The sequence below is a fragment of the Lepeophtheirus salmonis genome, chromosome 10 (genome assembly GCF_016086655.4).
Source record: "Lepeophtheirus salmonis chromosome 10, UVic_Lsal_1.4, whole genome shotgun sequence".
Classification (NCBI taxonomy): Eukaryota; Metazoa; Arthropoda; class Copepoda; order Siphonostomatoida; family Caligidae; genus Lepeophtheirus; species Lepeophtheirus salmonis.
The window spans coordinates 4,740,682-4,750,421 of NC_052140.2; the positions used below are offsets into that span (position 1 = coordinate 4,740,682).

Genomic DNA, 9,740 nt, shown 5'->3' on the forward strand with positions numbered 1-9,740 from the left:
AGGTTATGGGCCGTGAATCAAACACATGAGGAAGTCAGTTATCGTCAAAGCGGATAGCCTGGTGACGTAACTCTACTTATTGTGCTCTGTTCAGTACATTCTTCAAATTTTCAGAGTTACCATGTTTATTTTCAGTTACTTTTTTATAGCATGCCCAAAATATATAAAGTTTTCATTACTAATTATACCTTCAATGTTTCGAAAATCAAATAGATTTTTTATCCTTGTCTATCTCGATATTTTCCATGATTTTGTCGACATTTTTGACGACAGGCCTACCAGCGCGTGGTGTATCATTCATTGCCACTACACTAGAACTAAATTGCTCAAACACTGTTTCGCAACACGATCAAAAAGAGTATTGACCATAGCTATATTACAAATTTTCTTGATCGTTTTTCTCTTACAGGTAGTAAAAATGTAAAATATGGCGAATTCCTTTCTTTGAGATTTCCATACTCGATGCACGATAATTCACTTCTTCAAGCGCAATACTGCCGCAAAAGAATTTGCTGTATACACTTACATCTTTACAATACCTTATCGTATGATGTGATGTGGCAAATAATGAAAAGGTATATTTATTTAAAAAAGAGCGTGGTAAATACAAAATTATTTTTTCCCCAATCTATTATATGAATTTAAATATATTTATAATAATTTATCTGTACTTATGCTACTTTATCGCAGTAATTCATTTTCACGCCCCAAAATCCTATTACAGGCAGCTGACATTAACAATGGTCTTAATTCGGTAGTAGGATTTATTTCGCACCCGTATTCTCCTCGCGTTCTTACACGAGTCCCATTTCTAATCATTACTTATTAGAACAGGGAAACACAATTTTTAAATGACATGCTTTCAATAATCCTTTCAAAAAATATGATTTTTGGTTGACGAGTTTGTTAGAAAGGAAAATGACAGAAATTCAGTATTCAGGGGAGCAATACGTATTCTGGCGAGTAATGAGTATAACTCGTAATTCTTTGAGTTTTATTTTTAGCAACTAGAAAATAATTGAGTAGCAAACTTCAGGTCGTGGCATATCACTTATATTATCCACGCTAAATAAATACTCAGAGATTTAAAAAATATAAAATTCTTAATACTTTCTACCTGAACATAATTTTATATTTACGAAAGCTGTTATCATTATTCTTTTATTTTTGAAGAGAAAACAATAAATATAAAAAAATCATCAGTGAGTGGAAGACACTGAAAGTAACACTGGAGATTTGTTGTAGAGTTATAAGTAAAGTATGTTTGTAAAGTTGGTATACTAAGTATAGCGATTAAAAAAGTAAAAATGTTCGATGCGTGTGATCTTTCTTCTATTTTGTTCATTATTGAAAAAGTCGTGGGGTGTTTAGAACTCCCTCTAAAAGAAGAATTATCGACAATTTTGGTTATAAATTGATTTAGAATGCATAATAAAACAAATAAATATAATTATAATATTTCCCCTGCACTCCTTTTACATAAATGTAGAAGGTTCTCCTCTTTTTAAAAGTAATTCATTTTTTCTCCCTCCTCCCCTGGCAGAAAAAATGATCATACAACATGTAGCTGATATTAATAATGGCCTTGATTTAGGAAAACTATATCTCTTGTTCCCGCCTTCTCCTTGCGTTCTTACAAAAAAAAAAAATTACAGCTCGAGTTATAAGCTAACATATTTCCTTATTGTACATGGAGTAGAATTGAAAATCAATCGACATTGGAGTATTAATTAATCTAATGAAACGTCATGACAGCTAAACTGCTCTCCTACCAAACACTTTTCAAATTGTCAGTGTGACCACGTTAATTTTTGGTTTCTTTTTTTTTATCATACCAGTATTTAATGTTATTTGAATCTCTGCAAATACTGTCGAAAAATATGGTAAAGCCTTTCTCAAATCGGGATAGTTATGGAATCAACTAAAAGTAAAGATTTTTTATCAAACTCAATTCAACATATGATCACAGTTTGCATAGCTCATCAAGAGCTCAAGTCTCGAGTCAAAGTCGAGTTGCAAGTCTAGGAATCAATTAAGAAAGTGTAAGTTAATCATACTTAAAGGCAAGTTTTCACATCAATCAGGTTTGTATATGTAAGTTGGACGTATTTTAAAAAAGAACTTGGTATATTATAATCTTCAAACCTCAACAATTATCCCTTTCAAAATCAAGAGATAGTATATTCAAAGTTTTTTCTTTCGTTTTAGAGCCACGAAGAAAGTAATTGTCAGGGTTCCTGTTTTTTTTAACATAACGGCATACTTGTACGGAAGGTTCACGGCACTTTTTTCACTCCCGTAAAATTTCACCTCCCTCTTTTCATCCCAAAGCATGTTTATACCGAACTAAGTTCATCCCAAGGAATATTCATCACGAGGATTATCCTTGTAATGAACTTCAAAATTTATATAAGAACCTTTGCATTGCGAAACGCTCTATTTAAACAAGTGGTTACGATATGATCTGAAGATAAATTAATGAAGGGATAATTAATAAAGATTATGCAAACGTAAAAGTTTTAATATAGTTTCAGTTAATAATTAATAATATGCCTTTATTGATGGATAATTAAAATCTTTATGCATACTTATTATTCTAATAATAAAGTTTATAAATTCAATTAATGCAAGTCATTCTTTTTGTAAAAAGATTACGTGTAAAGCATATAATTAATTGCCTTAATATTAATGAAGGTAGGTAAATATGAAGAAAAAAAAAAATTGTCTTGCACGTTCATGTGACAGGTGTATATTCCTTATAGACATAACTAGATTGATCAGTTTTAATTAGGATTCGAAAAGAGGACACAATATTTTGAAGAAATTTGAAATTTGTGAGTATTTCCTTCATCTTATAGCTGATCGCAGCTGATCTAATACAACGTCATGAGAACTATACATAATTCATCATTATTACTGTCACCCCAAATTTCTAATATTTTTTGTAAAAGACAGAAGATGTTGTCGAACTATTAATAAATTTGTCAAAAAGAATGAAATCATTTCGTCAGACTGCTCAGTATTTTAGACAAAATATTATGTCATCCATTTTTTTTTTTGTGTGTCAAATGTTGTTTAAAACAAAAAAGTCATTGAAATTTATCCTGAAAAAAAAAAGTTCCCTCTATAAAATTACTGACCTTATCAACCTCAAAGAAAAACCTTCTGATGGGCCTCACCATACATGGGCTGGTTTTAAAATATTTGCGATCCGATCCGATATTTCGGTATTATACGATATCCAGATACAATCCGATATTCCAATAATATTTGCCAATCCAATAATATCCGATATTCCAATAATATCTGATATTCTAATAATATCCTATATTCCCGTACTATCCGATATTCCTATACCATCAGATATACCGATATTATCCGATATTCCGATATAATGTTATTCCAGTACTATCCAATCTTTCGATACGATCTGATATTCCGATATTTTACAAATTGTTAGAATAATTTGTCTTTGTTTTTTTACACAATTTTTTAGGGTTCGTTTGCCAAAAGATTCATATCCTATGGATATTATATTCTTAAAAAATCATAACTTCATATATATCTTTCAATGACAAGATCTTAAAATGAGATCTGGAATCTGATTGGCCATTTTTTAATTGTAATCTTTTGCGAATATGTTGCTTGTTCATCTTGTTGGTTAATGCTTTAATTTATCGAAAAGGCTGACTCGGGAGAGGCAAATTTATTTGAATAAAATATATTTGGGCTATAAAGTGTCCTTCATCATGTACGTAGGAACGCAAAGTTACTGTCAGCCAGTACTGGGACGCCATAAAAGAATGCAGTGGGTGTCAGGCCTTCCACCGCCGCCTGGAAGCCATCATTGACGCTAAGACAGCAACATTAATGATTAAGAAAGCGCAGACACACATCTATTTATAGTATTACTTTTTTTGAAATTATTTTGTTAATTAATAAATTATATCTTGTTGAAGTTTAAAATTAAAAAATTTCCGATTTTAATGGACCACTCTGTAATTGCAATTTAGCTCCTGATCTTTGATTTGTGCGATTTAAGAAAATTAATTAATTGTTTTTAACATATTTTTAATATATAAAAATTTTTAAATTAATTTTCATAATTTGAACTTTGCAAAATTCTTTGAACGCAAATAATTCCACGGATAAGTATGCTAAAAAGTTAAAATTGATACATTTAGATTTAGTGTTATGCAAAAATTATAAATTGGTGTTTTGCTCAAATTGTGTACTTGGAATTAGATTTATCCAGAAAACAACAACATTTTTAATACCTTTACAAAATTGCAAATAACTAATTACCAAATTAAATAATAATCTACAACTACGTATATTAAATAAGATATGTTGACAATTAAATTTTGCACATTTTGTTTTTGAATTCAATAAATTTCCCTTTAAAATCTAGTAATGAAAAGTTATTTAAAGATAAAAAAATATATAATTCACATGGAATTAAAATCATGATGTTCGGTATATGGACAATGGGGGACGTACCCTACCTAATAAGGTTTTCAAGACTACGTAAAATAAAACTTAAAATTATGAAAAAAATAACATTTTCTGATCTATAAAAGTTATTTTATTTCCTTTTACAAAAAGGAGGTAATGTTGTCGCACCGCCGATAAATAGAATTTTTTACTAAATATTTAAATGTTTGAACGGTACTCGGCAAAAACAAATTTCCAAAGCATTTTCTAAATAGTATTTTGTGGGAGAATATTCCTACTTTTGTATTGTTTGGTCTGTATTTGTAGTACAGAAGTACACAAAAACGACAAAGGGATTTCAATTGTCAGTTCGACATACATACTATAGTAAGGATGTAGTAGATTAATATATCGTACAATCAATGAACAGTGATGAAAATCCGGTGTATTTTGTAGCTGACCCGTTTTTTGGAATTGGTAATCTGAAGAAAAAAAAATATTTTGCTTAGCAGTTGTCTTTAATATTTCATTCCTGAGTAGTTATAATAGATTCAATTATATTCCAAATCTGATTGAACATTCGGGTGTGCTCTTAAAAGACGGGGAATAACCATGAGGATTTGTTGCAATGTTATAATTGTAAGTTCTTTTTGGACTCGGGGTAAAATTGGGGATGGACGTTGGAGTAAAGGTCCATATTTATGTCCTTTTCTCCTTCTTCTCTTGTCACAGCTGAACTAATGAAACGTCAAAATCATTATTCTTTCTCTCCTCCAAAACAATCTTCAAATTGTCAGGGTTACCATGTTGATTTTTGGTTTCTATTTTTTAACATGCCCATTCTACACTAGATTTTCATCATTATCAATTAATATCAAATATGACAAATGGTAGAAACAAAGATACAGATGTTTACGAGCGAATATTGCCTTATAGCCAAGAATTCTAACTAATCAATTAAACAATATTATATATTTAGGGTTTCTATATCGAGCTTCCTCGTTGGAATGGGGTAAATAGCCTAGTGAGGTGTTAAAGGAACTCCGTGGACTAAGAAGATTTCTGGCGTATTCTACCTTGTGGTACAAGTGCCACAATATACGAATTTTTATTAAGATAAAAACTGATCGAGAGTTGGTGATGGGATGTGATTCAAGATTAATTTTACCTATAAATATAGTTGATATGTTTTTAATGAAAAAGCTAAGTTTAGAAATTAGAAAAGGATAAACGGTCGTCGTGGCGTTTACTTCTCCCTCTGAATTAAGTATTCTCGCCTATCTATAGTTTATTTTTTTATTCATAATAAAATCTATATGTAGGAATTTAAAATGTAACTACATATAATACTTTCACTAACACCATGTTAAATGTAGAACTAGAAGGTTATAGTAGTAATTCATTTTTCCCTTCAAAATCAAATAACAGGATCTTAACAAGGATCTTAATTCAGTAGTACCATATGTCTTGGTCCCTCCTTCTCTTCGCGCTCTTTCTTCCGGTAAAAACATGTCAACTCTACCTATACGTGTAAACATATGCACAATGGCCGTAAAGTTGATAATATTGTAGAGAAAAACGCGTGCAAGGAGAAGGGGAAAAAAATACATATGGTATCATTGTTTAAAATACTGATGTGATTATCATATGCCTGCTTTATTATGATTTTTGAGGGTATAACGAAAGTATTTATTAGAAAAATGTTTAATGAAGATATACTTATATATACATTATATTTCAACAAATGCGATATACCCATGGTTGAATTATATGAAAAATATTTACAAATTGCATGTTTGCAGTTAAATTTGTAATTCCAAAAAAATAATTTTAAAATTGGCCAACCGGTTAGCGAGATATGACCCTTTTTAAGATCTTTAACACTAAGTGGCGCTCACATATTGAAAAAAATTTAATCACTAATTTTTGAGGTCATACTTATGATAAAAATATAATTTTGGTATCAAATTTGATGTTTTTAGGGGTGAGGAGCTTAAATTTGATGGTAAAATCGGTATAAAACTAAGGGAAAGCAATGTTTTTATGTTTCGAGAGGTATATCTTTGGGCCCAATTTGAAGATGAAGGATTGTACTAATTTTGAAAAAATATACAATTTTGATTTCATCAAGAGTTCCATATTCCATTAAAATGTATTTATGTTCGTTACTTCCTTCAACTTAAACAGCTAGTGGTTAAGATTTTAAAAAGGGCCATATATCTCGCTAACCAGTTGACCGATTTTAAAATTATTTTTTTAAGTGATCATATTTAATGATACTCTATGCAACAGTGTAGTTAAAATAAATTTTCATCGTAGTGGGTATAAAATTGTTTGAAAATTTGTTGAAATATAATGGAACTACCCTGAATTTTATTTCGACAGACAAATTGTGTTATTGTAATTGTAGTAATGCGAGTTATCAAAACTCTTATTGTTATTAGTTGAAGAGCTACTATTAGTCTGTTACAGACTGTTCAAGCAATATTAATATAGGGATGCTTTAGAAAATTTTAATTCCTAAGTATCATTTAAATATTTGTAAAAATATATATCTCTAAAGAAATAATAGTCAAAAGACATCATATTCAGTTATGTTAGCAAGATCATTATATTGAGCTCTATATTCATTATATTCAGCATAAGTGGAAAATTAAGATCTTATTATTAGTTTATGTTTCACATGATCATTTCAAGTTTATTACATAATATCCGATTATTCTTAATATATTACTTATTTCTCCACTACTTTGATGACTTTTTTATGACAAAAATATACCTAGTACTTAAAAATAATGTTTATTCCTAACTAAAGAAATATATTGAATATATTCATAAATGACTTGGATGCGGTCGATCAGAGTTACATTGTAACTAAAAGTAGACTATTATATTAAATAACTTTTTTTAAATTTATCACTTTATACACAATTTGGGACGTCCAAGGTATTTATCTACGCTATATGAGGTGTTATCCCTTCTGAATGAAGATAATGAATATAAATGCTATCATATCCCCAAGAATCGTCTTACCAAAATAATGCATCATAGGTACAAAAGGGAATATCTTTCTCTTAATCTACAGACATAAAGAGTGTTGTTCCATCAATCAAACTTTTTAATCAAGCTCAAAATAGAGAATTTTAAAAAATTATGTAATTTTGTAACTGTCTAAAGTGGGAATTGAATGCAAGAATCCATATGTCTTAAGCTCGATTAATATGGAATATACATAAATGAAGGGAGGTTAGTATTTTATTGTAAGCACAATTTTTGTAGAGTAAAAACCTATTTTTCAATTAATCGGTCTTAAACTCAAAGAATGTTTCTTTAAATGTAGATCAAATTTGATTATCGTCATTCATAACTAATGATTCATTAAGAATAAGTCAAAAGTTTAATACAAATCGTTTACAGTCAAAGAAAAAAGTTTTAAATATTTGCCACATATTTAATATTTTTAATTATTCTCTATATAATCCACTAGATGTTAGTCATTCACAATAAATTGAAGCTATATATATAATTGAATAGTTGAATTTGTTATCCATTTCCCACGGCACATGATCAAGTCCAAATCTGTATTATAGTGTTTATACAAAGCAAAGGAGATCAATGCATTTGTACTTTGAAGGATTAATTTACAGAATCTACAGGAAATCCATGGTAACCCGGACTTGGCAGTGCATTAAAATGAATTGCAAAGGTGGAGTGAAGTCTACAGTGTGGCAAGGTGTCCATTTCGATTTCATCGAACCATTGTTATGCCCATCAAAAATAGAAATCAAGACTTTGTACACTTATTATTGTTCATGATGTCCAAAAATTAATTTAGATATTCTTTATTAAAAAATAAGACTATTTGTATAATATAATCAATTTTTGTTTTATTGTATTTTAATAATATAGGTCTTCTTCGACTATAACTAATAAATGGCATTCTTAATCTATCCAATTCCAAAGCATATATAAAATCCAAGTCTTTTCGTTGGCAATTCTGGAAGTAGTTAAATTTTATACAAAAAATAAATTAATAAGCCTATATCGGCAGATTTAGGTTGAATTTACAATATTTGTTGTATTTTTTTCTGAGAATAAACTTAATCTCCATGATTCATAAATGAATTCAAAAAGTTCCTAAGTATCCATTTTTCGAACATATCGTATCAAGTACCAAATCCTAGAAGAGTCAGAATTAAAAAAATAAATTATTTTTGTTTTTAAGTAATTTATACCTAAGTGCATTTTTGGAGATGTAAAAACTGAATGGTATAGTTGATTGCAGAAAGTTAAAAGAGTTTATTGAAGGATGAGATAGTTTAAGACCAGAGATAAATAATGAAGTACGGTGTCTCATCTTTGACCTGTAACATCCCTTAGAGGTGGAATACAAGAAGTCTACTATATAATATAGGAGTTTATTCTAATACAAAATAGATCAACTAAATTCAGATAAGAGTAAAAGACGTCAGGAATCTTCTTAGTCCACGGAGTTGACCATCAACCCTTATCCACATCTATCATCCCTTTAAATAGGCAATTTACCATATTCAAACGAGGAAGCTCGATATAGAAACCCTAAATATATAATATTGTTTGATTGATGAGTCAGAATTCTTGGCTATTCGCTAGCGCATTCGACTAAGTGTAATACAGAACAAAAAAGAACTACGCCAAAAAAAGCGTGCCCAAATGAGTGGACACGGATTGTAGTAATTTATCAGTTATTTTATCCCATTGACTATAAGTAAGGGTGATAATTTTGGTAAGAATAGAAAAGCGTGCGAGGAGAAGAGAAGAAATACTTATGGCATCATTGATTAAATAATATACATCTTCTTCTATCAATCAAGAACGTTATCATTCCCGCCTTTATTATTCAATATTAATACAATATTAGATGGTGATATTCGATAGAGAACTGAATAAAATTCCTAAAATAACGTATCCTTCTGTCTGGATTTCTGGAAATGGAGGCTCAGGGATTTGGAAAATATTTACCGGATGAGAAACAGATGGCTGTCTAGAATTACACGCCACTCATTATCCTTATCTCATAACAAGAGTATGTATATTCATCTATAAAATCAAGTTAACGATGAATACATCAAGTCAGACTTTACCTTTGATCTCTCAAAGATGCTGATTGTATGTAATATACCCTTATCCATTGCTAATCATCTATGTTCAAAAAATTTATGGAGAAATACACGGGTAAACCTATCCCTTCCCGAGGAACCATTATTAAATTAATGGAGGATGTTGGTACTGATGTCATTTATAGAAATACATATAAAAATTATATT

The 9,740-nt window shown here is 29.7% G+C and overlaps 1 long non-coding RNA gene across 1 annotated transcript; it reads right to left on the reverse strand.

Annotated features, from left to right (window-relative positions):
* Nucleotides 1-8,061: 8,061 nt before the first annotated feature.
* LOC121125266 (uncharacterized) lies at nucleotides 8,062-8,962 on the reverse strand. Its single transcript, XR_005866588.2, has 3 exons — nucleotides 8,670-8,962; nucleotides 8,503-8,614; nucleotides 8,062-8,431 (listed from the first exon to the last, which is right to left on the reverse strand). It is a non-coding gene; the product is annotated as an uncharacterized lncRNA (long non-coding RNA).
* Nucleotides 8,963-9,740: the final 778 nt, after the last annotated feature.